The sequence below is a fragment of the Odontomachus brunneus genome, unplaced genomic scaffold (genome assembly GCF_010583005.1).
Source record: "Odontomachus brunneus isolate Ranch 3 - 2012 unplaced genomic scaffold, Obru_v1 Obru_scaffold_019, whole genome shotgun sequence".
NCBI classification, from domain to species: Eukaryota; Metazoa; Arthropoda; class Insecta; order Hymenoptera; family Formicidae; genus Odontomachus; species Odontomachus brunneus.
In genome coordinates this window covers 1,766,845-1,786,672 of record NW_022639469.1, presented here as the reverse complement: position 1 = coordinate 1,786,672, position 19,828 = coordinate 1,766,845, and the positions used below count along the sequence as shown (strand labels likewise).

Here is a 19,828-nt window from a genome sequence, read left to right as displayed (position 1 = left end):
AGAGACGACGGAAAGGATATCCATAGGCGACGAAAATATAAGCCTCTTATTTTTTAGACGCATTAATGCTTCATTAGTACGTTATTTCTTTTACCTACAATGTTCGAAAGGGAAATATACTTTTGCCATTTTAATGATAAAGATAGCAAGGTAAAAAGATTTCTTATGAATGAGAGAGCAATCACGCAGCAATTCATGATCCAACTCATTTAATTTCGCGTTTAAACGCGCTGACATAAAAATTATCGCCCTCTATCTATCTCTTTCTCGCCTTCTGCATCTTTCCCCGACGACGACTCGGGAGAATCACGTCTGTGTCGCGAGAGACGTCGAAAAGGGTAACTAATTCGGGATCGTGCTTGTGTGCACAGAGGCACACTTGATCCGATAGTACCCCTTCACCACTCCCCTCCTCTTTTCTCCTCTCCTCTCCTCTCCTCTCGTTTCTCCGACACCGCGGCAGGTCGGCTCCATTTGACTTTTCGCTCCACTCAATTCCACCGCATTGCACACGCCCTTTCCGACGTGCACACTCGAGAGAACGTTCTCCCTTTCTCGTTTTGCCCGCGCGCCCGTGACTACCACCCTCCTTTCTGTCGCCCTTTTTGCAGAAAGGGACTGAAGCGAGCCGTGTTTATATCCTTCACTCGCGCGCTTCTCTCTCTCTCTCTGTCTCTCTATCTCTCTGTCGCTTCACAGACTGGCCGGCGGTTTTCGCTTCATTTCCCGCTTACCCATTCAACATTTGATTTATTCCGTCTATCGCGCACCACCGCGGACGGGACGCTTCGATTATCGCGCCATGGACCACCACTCTCCGGCTCTCGTTTGCGCAGACATCTATTCACGTTCTTGCCGCGGACGCAACGCAACGAAATTAAATTCGAGCGAATCACTCGGAGGGGAGTGACTTGGAACATAAATACGGCGAACAAGAATTATTTTGTCGCGAAATACGAACGGAAACGACCGATATCGAGCACACGCATGAGCTCGTCCCGGCTATGAAAATTGAAGTAACATTGGAGGCGAACGCGGATGTTCACGTCGGGACGGAGCGTCGCACGAGGGACGAGCGCGGGAGAGCAGCTCCGGACGAAGAAGCATCTCAACGGTGATTGAATTAATCTGTCAATTTGCCAATTATACGGATGAATTTGTTTGGTGGCCGCGCCACGCGGGCGCGTCTCCGGCTCAAGCGGCGTTCATCGATCGAATATCGCTCGCTCCGTCGGCCGACTCGTGTTTTCCACGCGTGTGCACGAAATCGCGACGCGATGTTACTTGACGTGACGTGACGTGATATGACGTGACGTGACGCACGTGCGTGCATAAAACCAGCCGACGTATCGCGCTATGCGTGCGCACACGGCGGCCCGTTCGGTGCATAGATTCAACGAGCTCAATTGGCGCGCCGAATACAGAGGAAAGGATCGTATTGATTCTCCTCTACGGTTACACACGGAGGTCCGCGACAACTACGCGTCCCAACTTCTCCGCCCGCGGGCGAGAACCCCGTCGAGGAACACGGAGAGTTCTCGCGCCGAGGAAGCGCCGGGGCGAGAAGCGCGCACAATCTTCCGTGATACCGAGTTACAAACGCAATCACATTCCTCTACGTTTCTCGGTGTCGCGCGTGAGACAAGACACGGGTGAAAAACATCGGGGAGAGATGTCATCGCGAGAGCGATCGCACACTCACCCCCGCCGACCCCTCGTGGGTCATCGCGCGCGCATCATTGTATCCGCCGGCGCGAAGTTATGTCGGGCCGAAGTTGTGGGTTTGCGACGAGTGCTTGTGGACTCGAGCGTCTGAGAGAGAGAGAGAGAGAGAGAGAGAGAGAGAGAGAAAGAGGGAGAGAGAGAAAGGGACCGGGAACGGATATAGGGAGAAAGAGAGAGAGAGGAGGAGGAAGAGACTTCTAGGCGGTGTAATATCACTCGATGCGCGGACGGCGGCATAGGGGAGGACGGAGAAGGAGGCGAAGCCGCGGGCTGCGAGAGGGAATAGGGGATGCGCAGTCGAGGGTTTCGTTTCCGAGCCCGGCTTCGAGCCCCGAGGGCACCATTTCCAGCGGAACCGAGAGCGCGGCGCGCACGAGAGCCGGGACGGGGATCTCCGGATCCGCCGCTATTCCAATTGCTTCCCTGTTTGATATGCGCCAATTTCGTCCAATATGTCGCGCCCCCTTAGACGACTCGATTCACCCGTACTCTCTGCCCGCGAGCCCTCTCTCTCTCTCTCTAACTTTTCTAACTCTCTCTCTTCCTCTCCTTTCCATCAGCATAAGCGGGTCGTGTCGCGTAGAAGCGAAGAAAAAAAGAAAAAGAAATGGTAAAGCGAAGTGTACTCGTTACGTTCTTCTCCTCTTTTTTTACACCAAGATGCTTCAAAACGATAAAGTCAAACGTCTACTGGAAATCTTTCAAACGCTCGCCGCTGATAAGGATATAAAGACGATATCTATCATGGCGCGTTTAACCCTAAATGTGTGCACTTTTTACCCCGCTTTAGGTGTCTGGTGTACATGTGCATATACATGGAGAAAATGTAATAAAAATTACGTCAAAATTATATACCTTCTTACAATGTTTTCTTGAAAAACTCTGGACTGTAGTAAAATTGTAGTATAAGTTACTATAAAAACAGTAAACTTGACGATTTACTTGGTATACGATGTAAAAGGCATTCAAATAATAACTTTTTACGAAAAAAAGGTCAAACGTACATAACATTCTTAAGCAATGCATAGTAATATCGATTACAATTCTGTATGACCCAAGATTACAGAAATTTAGCTGTTATTTTTGCTATATTTTTCTCAGAAAATACGATATAAACAATACCGTATATTGCAAAAAGCAATGTATTTTTCACTAGTGATACTTTGTCTTTAAAATGTACCTGATGAAGATCACGTGCCTAATAAAGGAGGTTTGAAACTTCCATACCTCTTTCTTCCTAAAGAAGGCCAATATCGCGCTTGCTGATACTTGTCTATCTCACTCACCTTGATCTCCATGTTCACATTCGAAATTCTTACTCTTCTCTTCATTATTCGAATGTTTCTCACTTCTTAAAAAAAGAAAGAGAGAAAACTAGAACAGAAATCGCGACTTGACGTCTCAGGTTTCCACCCCATCTTGCATTCTTACCATCTCTCTTTCCTTCTCGCGCCCGGTGCAGTCGCACCCTTACTCAAGGACAGTATCTCCGGCCGGCGGCCACCCAAGGGGGAATCTCTCCGGTGTGTGAGATGATCGCGTGCGAGAAGGGGGGTCACGTGTTGCCGAGTGACCAGCGCTCTCTCCTCCTCAATGATACTCGTCGCGTCGTCACGTTTGAGGTCCATTTATATTATTTATCGTCCGACTTCCCCGCGCGGGAAAAGTTCGGGGTTTGGAGACGTTTGCGAGATGTCCGGCGCGTGTTCACTTACGTTGTTCCTCCCTCTCTCTCTTTTTCTCCGTGAAAACGTAAACGGACACTCTCTCTCTCTCTCTCTCTCTCTCTCTCTCTTTCTCTCTGTCTCTCTCTCTAGGGATGACCCTTGATTCGATTGCGCGCGGGGACGTTCGGGATGAATTTTTTAACCCCGCGCTCTCACGATCTGCTCCGCACTCTTCTTCGTTTAAAGAACGATGTGTCTGCCCATCGTAAGGCAATCATAACAGCTTTGATATTGAAACCTCGCTTTTTATCCACATCTCGCTAATTAATACGTAATTAACACGTGAAATTAATGCGTTGGCCGCCGCGCCGATTCCCGTCGATTGCGCAAAAACTTGACTGACAACTGACTTACCAAGAACACGGTAAACGTAACGAATATAATTTGAGACGTATATATCTTTTGCGTCTGATCTCTTTCAAGTGCAATTAATTATACTTTATTTACTTAATGAGGCGCGATAGTACACCCAAAAAAAAATACAATCTCATCCTCAATGCGACGAGGAGTTCTCTTGTATATGGCCACAAGAGGACTTGTTTAAGACCGAAAAAAAATTCCAACATGAAAAAAAGAGTTCTATGTGCAAAGTGCTATTTGCTGTAAACTCATATTTTAAGTGAAAACTTTTACTGAAGGAGTATTCTTCTTCTAATGAAGTGTATATATGAGATCTTTCATCACGCAGATAATGAAGTTATGATTATTATTATTACTAGCTGATTATTATTGTTACTAGCTTAAACTACTCGGCATTGCCCGGATTATCACAAAATGTCAAGTGGATGAAATGAAGGGGGAGAACCAGGTTTCACGATAGCCCATATGCTTCGCAAGGTCCTAGAGAGTAACTATGCAAAATTTGGTCCAGATCGGTCAAAGGGTTTAGAAGTTAATAGGGAACATACAGACAGCAACTCTATTATATACACATCGATTATTGTTGTTATTATCACGAGAAAATATACCAATACGTCAAATGAAAATTCCGCGTACAGTCGTTGAATAAAAACCACCCGCTTTCTTCGGATTAACCCAGATAATTGTAAGGCAATAAGCGTGCACCGATACATTCACTAATGGTCCTCATGAATTATACATCGGGCATAACATTTTCGCGCATACATTATTCAGCGGAATCGAGCTCAGCTCCTCGCCATTCGCCCGCGAGAGATTCATTTTTACGAATCCGCGGCAATCCGGCGAAATAGCGCGCGAATCGCGCACGCTCCTCTCTCCCACAGCGACATCGTCCGAAATGAACGCGCGCGCGCGCAGTCGTCTCGCTCGTTCCTTCTCACACAGAAAGGATATCATAGTTTCCTAGGTTAGGTTAGTTTCAATCTCACTATGTTTTTAATTTTAAAAGTGATTTAAAATTAGATTTAAGTCTAAATTCTACTCTGACAATATGAGTTCGTATGTTTGTGTGAACTTGGAATTTAAACTACTATTAAAAAGTCAATTCTAATACACGGAGAGAATATTATAGTTGCTTTTTATATGAATTCTTTTCAATTTTATTATGTTTCTAGTAGCGCAAGAATGGACAGTCTCAGTAAGATCCGTCTTGCTGAAGGGAATATGCATAGCAAAATTCGCTAAAAATAGCTAGCAAATCTTTTAATGCGCATTTCAATTCCTGAAATATAAGCAGGACGTATGAAAGGATAGTCGATTGTGAAGATTGAAAGTGCGGTAGAAGATCGATCTATTGCTACAAAATTCTATAGTAATTTTTATTATAAAATTCTCTCCCTCTCTTGACTTCTTTACGATCTGCGTTGCGGATTTGGCGCTCGTCCCGGACACGTCGCGCGGCTCGGTCAATCGCGGACGTTGCGCCCCGGGTAGACGATGAAGTTGCGGGCTGCGAAGCTGACGGGCACAATGCTTACACATAGCCGCGTTACGCCATTCGACGACGCCCCGCCGCAGCGAGCGTCTGCCAAATTCGTGATTCCCTCGCGCTGCTTTGCCGCATAGCGCGTGGAAAAATCTCATTTCAGGTAATCTCGTTTTCCATAAAGCCTTTCCTCAGAGCCTTGTCCTGGGCGCATAATGAATATCAAACACGCCTAAGTTACGTTCTACTTGCGTGAACGTCACAATAGTGTTGTCTCAGCTCATCGGCTTAACCGCGTAAATTGTGCTTCACTAAGCTTTGAGTGTCGCTCATTCCTTTGCGAGTCGGGATTACCTTAACCCTTTAAGTATCATTAGTACCAATAGGGACCACTTAGGATCGGGCAGTTGAAACCTTATAAATGTGCTATTTAGAGTGTTTTTGACAAAATTTCATTAAAAAAAAGTTACTAGTATGTTCCATGAATTATACGCCTTAAAGAGTTAACTTAAACTGTTGCGTAATCGTATAATTTGAAACACATAAGCAACACTATAAAATCTAAATGGAAAACCGGTCATATTTGTTTGGAACCATTGAAAGAGGTCTTAAAAAGTATGAAATAATTTTTATTCAAAATTCTCAGGTTACTACAATTCTATTCTAGTGTTCTAACGGTATTAAAAGTTTGTGTGAAAATCTGACTGATTCAATCAATAATCATGTCATTTTTATTATTTATCTCCCTACAGTTATATAACTTTGAAGACGGATTATTTTTGTTAAAAAAGTTGTTTACTTTGTATTTTTGAATTATTTACCAAAACTTTCTTTTTGAAATCGGTTAAAAATTAAGCAAGTCGTTCAATCAACGATCTATCAATAAAAATTGGTAGATCCACATGACTGGTGAAGTCAAAAGTCAGTTTAATCAGATAATTAAGAATGACGTGTTTAGCGTTCGCTGTGCGTCTAAAATATGACTCCAAGAGCTGGTGGTATTCTTCAACGAACGACCATCCTTCATGAAACTAGATATTTGGAGGACGAAACTCAAGCATTCACTAACCGAAATCACAAAGAAGAAGAAGAAGACCACCCTTGCAGACTATGATAACAAAGAAAACAAGATTAAATGCTCCCATCTCCTATTTTCTTATCTACACAACCTGATATAAATCGACCCAAGGTTGACGCGTCCATATATGTCGCGGATAGTAAAATGAAAAGAACACCTCATCACTGATCTGCAAATTTGCTCGACTGCCAACATCGCGTGTCCGACTCGGACACCGAAGCAAACCTTCCCCGAAATCACGGATGAGGGCGACACGCCGAATAGCGAATCCGACATAGCCCACCCCCGAGGACGCAGAATGGATCTAGTCGAAGAGTGATGCTTGGGAAGGGGGAGGGTAGATAGATAAAGAGGAAGCTCGTAAAGAAAGCGCGAGCGGCACGAGGCGAACGTAGGAGCAGGGAGAGGTGGAGGTAGGGGTGGAGAAGGAGGAAGAGGGGTGGAAGCAGTCAGTCAGGTAGAGAAGAAGCTGGGAACGTGCCGGGAATGTATGTAGGCTCCCCGTTACTCGGACGGCTGGAGAGCCCGGGCTCTTCCTCTTTCCTGCCCTCCCCCCGCTGCCTCTCGCTCTCTTTCTCTCTCTCTCTCTCTCACGCTTGCGTCTTTGCCCCGGACTGTGCAACTCGCCCGGGCGCTCCTCCTGTATTATTGCCCGACCGTAAATTTCGCCCGGAAAGCGATTTAGCGAGGAAGCGGTAAGGATAAATCTTGAAAAAGTCGAAAAGCGTAAAACAGGAGCCGCCACCGCCGCCACCGCCGCCGCCGCAGCCGGGAACTGGATAGGAAGGGTCGGGGGGGAGGCGGTGGAAGAGCGGCAGAAAGGGGGACGTAGAGAGAGGAGTCTCGCGCGCGCGTCTTACCTCGATATATATATCCGCGGGGGTAACCCCCGCGATCCTTGCTCTCTCTTCTCACCTACCTACCCCCCGCGGTCGCCCACACAGAGCCGTTGGTTGCCCCCTCGCGCCGCTGCTGCTGCCGCCGCCGCCGCCGCCGTCGCCGCCGCCCCCGTCCGTTCCGCGCCACCGTGCTTCGCTCTTCGCCTTTCTCTCGGTCGTTTTCTGCCCCTGTGCACCTCCGGGAGGAAAGGAGGCGTGTCCGCGCGAAAAGCGCGTGTGTGCATTTCTCCGTGTAAACGCTGCTCCGCGCGCGCGGATACGCAGCGCGCTCGCTTTCTCTCTTATTCTCTCGTCCGCTCCCTTTTTCTCTATCCTCGTCCCCTACTCTCTTGCCTCCCCAGGGAGAATCTCGCTTTCATCGTCAAGTATCCCACGGTATTCGTTTACATACGTTCGCGCGATCTATCGGGCCTGCCAGCGCGCGAGAATTCCGATTTCTTGGCGGCGGGTCCGGCGAATTTCTCCGAGAGCACGGTGCTCTCGCCCTCTCTTCCATTCCCTCCCGCCTTTCTTTCGTATTCGTTCAATGTTGCGCTCGCGATCGTACGAGGGTACGAGAAGGTGTGTTCAGACTGCACCCTTCCCCGAAATTACGTTTCGAACCGTCCTTATATATGGATCGTTTCGGGAGTTCGAAGTACTCTCTAAATTTTTTCGAGTTAAATTCGATCCGAAAAGTGGAGTGGCAGTATTTCCCCTATCGCTTCGAATGAATTTCCCCTCGTTTTGAGTGAGATTTCATCCCGAGAAATTTAGACAGTACTTAAATTTCTTCGAGTGAAATTCCACGCGAACGATGGTAGAATGTAGTCGAAGGTCACATTCGAAGTGACTTTCACATTCGAGTCACATTCGAGTGACTTTTCACTCATATAAAGTAAATTATTCCATTCTGTATCATCGAGTGAACATTTTCATTCAAGGCTGAAGAGTGAATTTGATATATTTTAATACTTTATAAAATTGACCCTTGTTTAGGATGACCCTTGTTAATCAATTCCTAGTGACGAGTGTTTCGCTATATGAGCGAATTTCCACTCATTTTGAATAAACTATATTTTTGAATAAATTTTCCTGGAATAAAAATATCAAATAACTGATATCAGAATAATCGATGGAAAGTTGAAAGTCTGCACATAGAAAAATACACGCTGAATTCTAATAAATGTTACTTGTTTCAAGTATATCATAAGTTTATAAATTCGCAAATCTATCATAAATCCATTATAAACAACAAATTTATTCAAAATATATGTATTTTAAATTCTAATAATTTTAGCATTCCAACCATGAAATTAAATTAAAGAGAAATATTCTTTTAATAATACCATATTTGAATATATTATAATATTTTTTTGTGATAATATATTATAATATTCTTATAAAGATAACAAATTCTTCTTTCGAGTGCATAAGAATGAGTTTTTCTAAACTTTCTATATTTTCAAGTTATTATCAAGAAGATATTCTTTGTTAAAGTTAATCATTACTTAAAGCAAGAAAAACAAACTGAATAATCGATCTGCTCGGCAGTACACAGAGAAAAAAATGCTCGATCTAAATAGAGTTATAGTTACTTCTGACACCAACCATACTTTGTCCCGATACAAAAATAGCGATAGTAACATGCACGTAAGGTTATTATTACTAACATGATAGTAAAATTTACTTAAAAAATATTTTTTTAGCATGTAATTTATAGTAATTATTTCTCAATATGATTATAGTTGCAAACATTTTTTTCTCAGTGCAGAATGCTATTATTCTGCGTGTGTCACAGACTGCGAGTCACAAAACGAAGCGGCGGACTTAGGGCCATCACACACAAAATTACATAGACGCATATGCATAGCATAAGATCATATGGACCAATGAGCATTGAATATTAAGTCGCCATATTGATGATTGATACTTAATATTCGATGCTCATTGGTCCATACTATCTTATGCTATGCATATGCGTCTATGTAATTTTGTGTGTGATGGCCTTTAGCCATGTTTAAGATAATTGCCTTCCCGGCCATTTTCTCGACGACACCTAATATCCGAAATATTACCGATTAGGAAACAACGGATCACAGATATCGCAGAGTACAAATCGCAGCGTCGAGCTGGGGCTGCGGGGAGCAGGGGATGTCATCGGCGCTAAGTGAAAATCGCGGTCACTTTGTGATCCACGATTCGAATGACGGATTCCCTTTTATTTGCGCGCGTCCCTCTTTTTCCGTCCCCCCTGCGCGCGAACGCACGCACGCGCGCGCGCGCGCGGGTTAATACGATTTGCAAATTCGCGGCTCGGCCATCGCCGGGGCTACGGCCGGCCGAATGAATAAATAATACGCGCCGATTCGGCTATTGCGGCATTATCCGTCGTCGAATTCGCTCCTGACGCGGCCAATTATTCATGCTCGCGTGGCGCCACTGCGATTAAAGGTCAATTTCGATCCCGACGTTCTCGTGGCGCGCACGCTCGCTCGCTCGCTCGCTCACGCGGTACGAAAGACTCCGCAAACATTCCTCCTCCCGTATTAAAACGCCCGGATTCTCGCGCGATTCGAAGCACGCGTGTGCGTGTGCGTGCGCGACGCTCGCCGCCATGATTCATGACCGTAATTAGATCTTTCTTCCTTCCACTGATAGCGTATTTGCACGCTGCTTGTCGGCGGCCGCTGTGCTGCCGGACGATGGTTCATACATCGTACATCGCATCGCGACTAATCAAATTCAATTGCGAGTGAATATCTGCCGGGAAACGTTCGCGGCTGAATCTAATTGCGGCGCGATTATTATCGCGCGTTACGTACTGCGTATCGAGTGTGCACGCGCGCGCGCGTTGATTAGCGATAAGCACCGGCAAAAATGCGGGTTAGTCGACGAGAGACTCTCGACGATGCGCGTCGAAAGGATTCGTGACTATTCATGATTGACTCCTTGATTTCTCCTTTGGAAAGGCCGAAATTTTCGCCGCGCAAAATGAAACTGAGACACGAAATTTTTAAATGAGAAAAATTATTTTTGCGAATTTTCGCGACTTTGTATTACACTAAGAGAAATTATCCGATAAAAAATTAACAAACGGATATTTCCGATTAAAATGCCGATTCATTTTTGTATCCGATCAGGAAACATCCGATGAGAAATATCGGTTCATAATTTTTTATCTGAAATGCCATTATCGGAAGTATCCGATTAAATTTAATCGGATATCCTGATCGAATATAAAAATTGATCGAAATTTGATCGAAAATATCAGTTTGTTAATTTTTCATCGGATAATTTTTCTTAGTGTATACACATTACACTTCTAAAGTACGGGTGTAGTTTATTACGAGAAATTTTCAGAGTTACTGTCTGATGACTGAATATCTGAAGAGTTTGAATATCAGTTGATAAAATTATAACGAAAAGTAAATTTGTGATAATATATAACCTCGTATCGCGGCGTGATCTCGGTCGCTGGAACGCGACAAAATGAAACGAAGACGGACGATTCAGCTAAATTGACATTGATATCGAAAGGTGAATCACGCCTGTAGAGAATGCACGACGGCCTCGCGAGCGTCCTCATCCTCCGGTTATGGCAGGCATACACACGCGTCTAGAGGAAGTCACCACACCGTGCACGGCGTAGAATAAACGGTCAGTGACGCGCGGTAATGGCCGACATCCTAATCCTGGCCCCCTACAGCTTAATGCCATACACTCCGCAATGATAATGCTGCATGTGCTTTTTGTCATTACCAGTACGAGCGATGCCCGGGCGGTAATGAGCGCCGCGACCGGCTTCTTGGATAGTCCGCGCTACAAATCCGAAGCGATCCGCGCGCGCGATCGATCGATCGCGCTTCTCACAAATTCTATCTGTGATTCACGACGGAATCGAAAAACTCGTTTCTAGACTCGGATTCATGTTCTCCCCAGAGTATATAAAGATTGCATCAGAAGAAACCATGGGAAGAAAATCATTCTTTTAAAATTTCTCAGTTAAAATTTCTTGAATTAAATCTCCAAAATTAAATTCCAAAAATTAAATTTCCGAATTAGAATAAACACATTTCTAAAATCTATAATTTGAAGTTTGAGGAGAAGAATGTTGCAACATGCAATTTCTATTTTTGAACAATTGATTTACTTATAGCTCATTTTTTTTTAATTTCAGAATTTAAATTTCTTAAATATTTAAAGTTAAATTCCAAATATTCAATTCCTAAATTAAAAAAATATATATATATAATTGTGAAAATTTGAAAAAAAACTTTGCAACACGCAATCTTCATTTTTTAACAATTCACGATGTTGCTTCAAATCGTGGCTCATTAAAGCCGGAGGAATGGCAAAGCGACTGAGTGTCAAACAGTCGTCTGAAGAATCCAAATCGAAAAAAATGTGCGGGTAGCGAGTGAGCGGGTGAGCGAGAAAAAGAGAGAGCAAACGAATGGGCGGTTATAACACGCGTTTTGTCATTGTAAGGAATGACGTCACTAACTCTCTCAGCCTTCCTTCCCTCCCTGGTATATCTGGCCGTCGTCTGCGGGTTCAAGGAAGACGGAAAAGAACGAGAATGAGTGAGTGAGTAAGTGAGTGTGAAAGAGAGAGAGAAAGAGAATGATGAAACTGGGGAAGGGGAGAGAAGTGCGACACGAGAAAGAGGAAGAGAAGGAAGGAGAAGAGGAGAAGAGCGTACCCGCAGCTGCCGCCCTGGCTACCGACACAATAATATCTAATTAATTTATTAATGAGGTTAAGTTGGCAGGATTGGACGGCAGACAGCGCAAGCCGGCAACGTTAGGGCAGTAAGTTAGCGTAACATCTTCTGTAGCCTCGCTTCTCGTCGACGGAATGAATTAAGCTTAATCAGAGCGAAAGTGTCGGGCGCGTGTGCGAGCGTCCTCGCAGGGCCGCACGGCCCTTCACCCTCGTCGCTCTTTTACATCCCGAGTTAATAACTTCGTGATATCGACGTCGTTGACGCGCGCGCGCTGATGATAATACAAACAAGCGACTTATTCCAGAGAAAAGAATTTAATTTCCTACGTAAAAAAATAATTACGTACATACATTGTTTTCTAAGCTACGTAATATTCCACTTCACACTTTTAAGCTGGATAATATTCTTTCTTTTACACTTTAAGCTAGCTAATTTTCCTTTCCACCAAACTATTTTTCTTGTTTCAAGTACCTCTCCGTTTTGCGAGCCCGCATAATTCGTGAGAGCCACTTTGTACACGGGAAAAGTTAACTGCAGCAGCAAGAATCTGTGTGTGGTAGCTGAATCTCGTTGTAACGTATGAGTATTTAAAAGTATAGCTGCTATCAGGCGTAGGAGAAACCGAGTCTGGATAGCCCCAGGGGTATGTTGTCCATATGTTATTTTGGTATTCATCTTCAAAGGAACAATGGATACAAAATCGTGAAATATCCTGCTAAAATATAGATATACTTTTCTCTGAGCTTCATTAAAATCGGAACAATATTATTGTGAAAAATGAAAAAACCGATTTCGTAGTAGTAAAGTAAAAATGAATAAAGTTAAACAACGTGTTAGTAGCTAAAATGAAGGTTTTTGCAAATGTATGATATACACTGGATAATAAAAGCAATTTTTATTCATAAAATGATTAAAATCGAGCATATGGGCGGACGAGGTAAAGTTGGCCCATAATACAGGAAAGCTGTGGAGATTTTTTGCAGAGACCGCGGAACTACTATTCAGGATATATATTTTACATGTGGGCTTCTTTACCTTGTGCTACTGGACAACTGAACCCAATACTAGGGCAAGATGATCACGTTTATATGTTGGTTATTACAAAACAAAATGTACGATTAACATGATGTAGCGGCTATTAATGCACAGAAGAAGACTCTGCCTCTGTTATATTTGTCTGAGAAGTTGTAACTTCGAAATTTTGAAATGGGATTTCTAGCCCGGGTCTGCCTTATGTTTAACTATAAAACCGACGTAATAACAAGCCTTTTATTTGCAAAATCTTGGTTGCAGCAACAAATGATTAACTGCGGCAGTGAACTCTTTTTTTCTTCCGTGCAGACTCGCGATGTTTTTCGGTTTCTCTTCGTCTGAATCGAATGCGCGATTCGTAAGATCCGCTTTAAACGCAAAGAAGAAGAAAAAGAGGAAGAAGCCGCGTCCGAGATGTGTACACTTTGCGAGTTGGTGTACTTTGCGAACTCGAACGTCCGCGCTCCGCGGCGACCCCGGTAATACTTCGGCGTGGCCGGAAGTCCTTTTCTCCTCTCATCGACTATCTCGAGGACGAGAAGGAGAGTCGCTTGCGACGACGACGACGACGTTGCGGGCCCGGCGATGCGCCGAGCGAAGAATCGTTCCGCGTTAAGTTTCGACTGCGCGGCTTCCACGGACGGGAAAGCCCCGGCCCCCGTAGACAGCTGCCGCGCAGTCCCCGGAGGGATTCGCAACGGTGGTTGACGAAAACGAGCTCGGACAGCCGCCCTTATACCCATCATCGTCGGCCTCTTTTTCTTCGTCTACCCGCTGCTTCGCGTCCTGTCTCTACTTCCACCCTCGTCCCCCTCCTCGCCGTTTCTCCCCTTTTTCTCCCTTACAGGTTCGCGAAACCGTTCGTCGCCGCCGCCGCCGCCACCGCCACCACCACCACCCACGCTCGGCGACATCCCCGCACAGTTATTACGTGACCATAAAGAGCAGCCGCTTTTCCAGGACGATATCGTATTGCGCTTGTCGCGTCAAATTCCAGAATCGCACTTGATTCCGGAAGTAACAGAAAGAGGAAAAGAGAGAGGGAGAGAGAGAAATGAGGGAAAAGGGGAGAAAGAATCCAGGGCATGTCGGTGCGGAGTTGAAGGAAGAGGAACACAAAGCCTCTGATAAAACTGCAAGGAGGGAGCTTGGTCAAATACTGGCGAATGGGGTTGATATTTTCGTTTAGATGGATTTGCCGGTAGGGAAAGCGCAATGTTCAACTGAGTAAGGTGAGAGTTCAGGTGAGAGAAATCCCGAGTCGAAATTTTAGCCCTATTAGCCCTAAACATTATATATGGATGAAAATAAAAAATGCTAACTTTTTATGCATATAACAAATTTGAAAAATTAAAAATGAAACCTAACAATGGCTATTTTACTAATTGTTAAAGACGTTTTTTCTTAGCCTAGCCCATTTCCTTTTATATAAAAAAACCGTACAACTTTTGTTCAAAAAGTTTTTTTCTATCTCCAATAGTTACAGAGATAGCAAAAAGGGCATGAAACTTTGAAGGATAATTTCACTCCTTAAATCTGAGCCATTGTCGAAGAAAAAAAAATGTGAGTCTCTTATTTTTTACCACTCTATAAATATGCCAAGTTTCATCGAAATCCGAAACATTTCGCGAATGTTCCTTGTTAGTGTTTCTAAATGGCAGAAAATGCTACTACATTGTAAAAAAGATCTCTCGATAAAGCTGATATATTAAATAGAATCAAAATGAGTTGATTAGTTTTCAGAGTATCAAAATAAGCGTTAAGTGAAAAATTGCTGTCAAAAGTGAGAAAATCGAGACATTTTAATACATGTACATGAAAAGTGAATTAAGTTTCTCTTGATCATTGACGTTCGAGTGTCGATGCAGTGAGAAAAAAATATTTTGTGTTTGTAACTAAAATCACATAAAGAAGTAGTTATTACAAATTATGTTCAGGAGAACTATATTTTAATTAAATTCTACCTCGTTGTTAGTGACAACGGCCTCATATGTATGTTATCGCTACCATTATTGTTAACATTAGAACAAGCAAAAAATATGATTGGGGGCGAAAATAACCGTAATTTTAGTTTTTAATTTTAGTTAAATCAGCTGTTCTTTTCACTCAGTGTATCGACAGGCGCGATTTCTTTCGCCGGGCTGCGCGGCAAGTATTATCCACACGGGAGGCGGTTGCAATCGCGACAATATGCGACATAAATAATGCACTCGGCGCGGCTTAAACTTCGCACAGGCTCACCAGGTTCGACGGTGCGCGCTTAGAATAAGCGGTCACCCAAACGTGCTACAAATTAATCCTGTTAGCGTAAAGTCAAGTTTCAAGCTAAAACGGAATTATCGGCTGCGCCGCTCTACTGCCGCTCTAATTGCTATATATCCGTGGATTATGGTACGATTCGCCGACGAATTTCCGCCGGCCCCGGCGATTCTCGGGGGCGACTCATGTCGACGGCGAGCACTCCATGGCGGGGCTTTATCTTGGATTCCTTCCAGCGGAATCCAAGCTAACGATGCCTCCTGATACGATCAGAAAAATGACGCACGAACGAGCGCTGCCAACCGCGCATCCATCTATCGTCTCCCTCGGAACATGGAAGCGAATTAGCCTCGTTGCCAAATGGCAAAGTAATCCGTTCAGCTTCGGTATACATTATATTTATCGCGTCTATCCGAAACAGTGCGTTCTTCACGTTACTCTCAACGTTACCTCGTGATCTCAATAAACTCCGAGATGCCTCCGCTCCTCTTTCGTTCGCGACAGAGAAAAAGTCGATACACTTGGGAGACGAAAATGATTAATCTCATTCAAATGTGTCATCATTTTCGGCGTCAATTATATACCTTCTAATGGTTTTAACAAAAAGAAATTATATATGTGGTTATTACCATTGACATTATAGTAATACATTATAATAGATATTCATAGTAGATAGTTATAATATTATAGTAAACATTTCCTTACACATACTGGAAAAATGGTTATCCTGACTATAACTCCTTCACTGTACGATTACAGTTACAAATACCAAATACTTTTTTCTCAGTAATGTACCGAAAGAAAAAAAATGATTGATCTAACAGAATTTGTAGTTATTTCTAGTCCCAATCATATTTCTTGTTTGTCTTAACATGGAAACAACATCAGTGACATGCTTATAAAGTTGTTATTACCAACATTATAATAGAATTAAATACAAAGTAGTTTTCTTCACCATAATTTATGGCGAATTATTTTGCTATGCAATTTAATAGTTACAAATATCAAACATTTTGTTCTCAGTGCAGAGAAGCACTGTATTATTTATTACTAACGTTCTCTTATTATTGCTATTATTAATTCTGCCTTTGACCATTACTCGCAAGAGTTGGCACATTCCGGCGACCCAATCCGATACATTGATGCGTGAATCGATCGCGCGATGCAAATTATTTGTGGAAAATAGAACGAACGAGCCGCCCGCGCGCGAATCGGGCCAATTTTCTACTCAGAGCTTTATTACGTCATGCGCTAGTTCGCACACGACACCTAACGGTTAATCTTAAAGTAATTCGATGATGGTCGAGGGGGTTACTTTTGAAGTAATATACATATCCTGACTCACCGCGACGCCAGGTCGAGTGGAATTTTGCGCCTGTCTCTCTCTCTCTCTCTCTCTCTCTTCCTCTTCCTCCTCTTTCCTCCTTCCCCTCTCTGTGTATCTCTCTACGTCCCCGAGTTTCAAAACCGAGTTTCAGAATCGCAAACGATAACACGTCATACGGGAGAAATCTTTCGGTGTCGTTTCTATTATTTAACGTGACGAGTGCATAAATGCATTTCATGGCACTCATTACGTTCATCCGCTCTACCCTCCAGTAGACCACTTAAGTGTGACAAGATAATTTCGATAGACTCTGAAACGGCGATCAAATTTAAACCACTGGCGTATACCGAATTAATAATTTCGCGACGCGATTATCGCAAGATTCACAAGTTGCGCGTGCTAGCGCGCTTTTGCGTATGCACCTGCATCAGACCTGAATATATGTACGACACGCTTTTGTAATAAAAACAAATCTTTAATTTATCTAATTGTTCTATCTGATTCATCGGTCTTTGCTATGCAATTTATCGTAACTAGTCACTTAGAATCGTTCATCGTTTTCTTTCGTTTCGTGAATACACTTCGATTTTTCTTTAAAATAAATCGTAAATGGTTTCTTTGCAAAATCTTAACACACTGCCCAACGCAAGGTAGTCTCCTATCTCAAATGTTAGGTGACACTTGTTAAAAATCAGTTGATATGTCCGGGGTGGGACATGTACATTGTGTGTACATTGCTTCAAAAGTCAGACATCCAAAATGCGTTAGTTACAGGCAAAATAGCGCCTTCGCTTGTGCGTAGTCACGCTGCGTATTCAATTCATTTCAGCTTATCTGTCACATCGGCGAAATGAGCAATTTGATAAACTATAACACTATATGTTTCATTGATCTGGAGTGCTCATGGAATAATTAAAATGATACAGAAGTAGAATACGATCAAACAAACCGTCACCTTCGTTTCAAATAAACGTGTGACTCGAATGATACCCATCCTGGGTAAATGAAAAGAAATAGTAGATATTATTGTCGGAACGTGCGTTTCTGGATTTTTCTGCTACGTTGAGAAAATATATAATCGCTCAATAAGATAAGATAATAGGGAAATTGTATCTGTAGCAAATGCTACTACAGCAATACCAATAATAATCTCATGTACACACATAATGCAATACTGCTGCTTTTCTACCGGAGTAATAACAAAACATAGCTCTCGCCGCGAATGATATTAATTTTCTGTGAGGCCAATTGGCTGTAGTTACACGAGAATGGTACATATCACATGAAGTACGTTTCGAGAGAAATATAATTTAAAAAATATGCACTGAGGTTCTTCGCAAGAACCTCATTCAAGAAACCAAACATAGCCGATTTTCTTCTCTTTAAGGGAATATTCATGAATAATCCTTGAAATGGTTAAAAAAGACATAACTAGAAGAAAAATTGTACAACACACAGTAGAAAATAAAAACTGTTCTCCTCATTAATTTTAATCTATAAGACTTGTGAATCTCTTTTGTTTTATGTAGAAAGACATACAGACTACCCATTGGTAAAAAAAAAAATAAATAAAGACTCAAAAATGATAATTCTATGGATTGGGTCACTCTTGCAAAACTATGGCTAATTATCTCTCCTGTGAGAGCGACGACTATCATTTTTTTTCTCGGTGTACAAGATTATCCCTCCGCGTAATTCTTCCCCGATTGGGTCTTCCTGTTCGCGCTTCTCGCCTCGCACGTGTCCCCGACGCGTCGCGACGGTGCAGTTTGACAGCGTGAGAGTGTTACCGATACCGATCGAAACGTGGACTCACCTTGACCAGCGGCGGACTGTGCGTAGGTGGATGATAATGCCCCGACGATGGGCTCGCGGGTGGCCCCGCGCCCCCGGGCGAGATGGCGCCGCCTCCGGGGGTGAGAATCCTGGACTCGTGGCTGAACAACACCTTCCCGACCTTCTCCGTACTGCCGCGGACCCCGCAGCGCGACGAGCCTCGTTCGCACCTGCTGCCGCCGCCGCCGCCGCCGTCGTCGACGCCGCCACCGCCGCGTCGCGCTCTCCTCCTGGACCGTAGTCAACGTGGACTGTCAGCAGCCGGCCGACACGACCGACGTCGCCTCGTGCTCGATCGCAGATCGATGATACACGTTGATCCCGCTGTTTCCTCTCCCGTCACTCGCACTTCTGACGTTTTACCTCCCTTCCTTCCCTCTTCCCTCGTGGACACGTGTCGCCCGCGACTTCAGTCCTCGACGTTTTGTCGGGCGGATCGGCGACCACGCTGAGGATCACGTTAGAAGCAACTCCGGCAGCTGTCAAACGTACCCCTATGACATCTTCTCACTGTCTCGCATCCGTCGTGACCGATCGTGATCAATCGTAACGCACAATTGATCGTCGCGATCTCGGTTTGATCGCGATGACGCGGGTTGTCGCGTATTCCGCTGAGATCCTTGCGACTTCTGAGCGACGAGGAGTCGCCGTCGAGCGCGGCGTCCGTCGCGTGCGGACACGCCGGAGTACTGCCGCGGATGACAGCCGGTTCCTGACGTGCGCGGGCTTGACGATCGCGCGCAATTTCACATGCGGTGGTGCGGGCGGGTGCGCTGCTTTTGCCGTTCTTTGCTTCACAGCATCAGCGGAGGATGTAGTGGTGGCGCGTTGACGGGCCGGATCGGAACTGTCATAACGCGTGGAGCGTGTCGCGGGCACTCGTGGGACAGCCGAAAAGTGTGTGTTCTCTTTACTCCACGCGGCACTCTTCAGTCGATCTTTTCGAGCAGTGGCTCAATAAACTGCGCTGCGACTCCTTAGTGATGCAGACATCGCGCGAAGACGCTTCTTCTCCTAGGGCTGGATTCCTAGCCAAGACAACGTTTAGCTAAGACAAAGCGTAGCCTAAGGGGATGCTGACGATGGAGCTGCACAGAATCCTCTTCGGGAGCGACGATTCACGCGACTACAATCGAGTCGGGGAACTCGAATTCCGAAAAATCGATCGAGATATCGAAGGGGTTTTAATACTGTCCCGAGGTGAGTGACTTCACGTGATATTCGAACCTCGTGAATGAACGCACGACGACGTAGTCGATGGAAATTCTCTCCTCTCCCTTTCTCTCTCTCTCTCTCTCTCTCTCTATCTATCTATCTCTGTCTCTCTCTCTCTCTCTCTCTCTCTCTCTCTCTCTCTCTCTCTCTCTCTCTCTCTCTCTCTCTCTCTCTCT

General features: G+C 44.4%; 1 protein-coding gene across 1 annotated transcript in view; it reads right to left on the bottom strand.

Moving 5' to 3' along the window:
- LOC116841950 (cone-rod homeobox protein) overlaps positions 1 to 19,828 on the bottom strand; it is a 73,686-nt gene that overhangs the window by 38,006 nt on the left and 15,852 nt on the right. Inside the window, exon 2 of the mRNA XM_032810508.1 lies at positions 18,418 to 19,465. The gene's annotated coding sequence lies outside the window, so the exon portion shown is untranslated. The remainder of the gene's footprint in view (positions 1 to 18,417; positions 19,466 to 19,828) is intronic.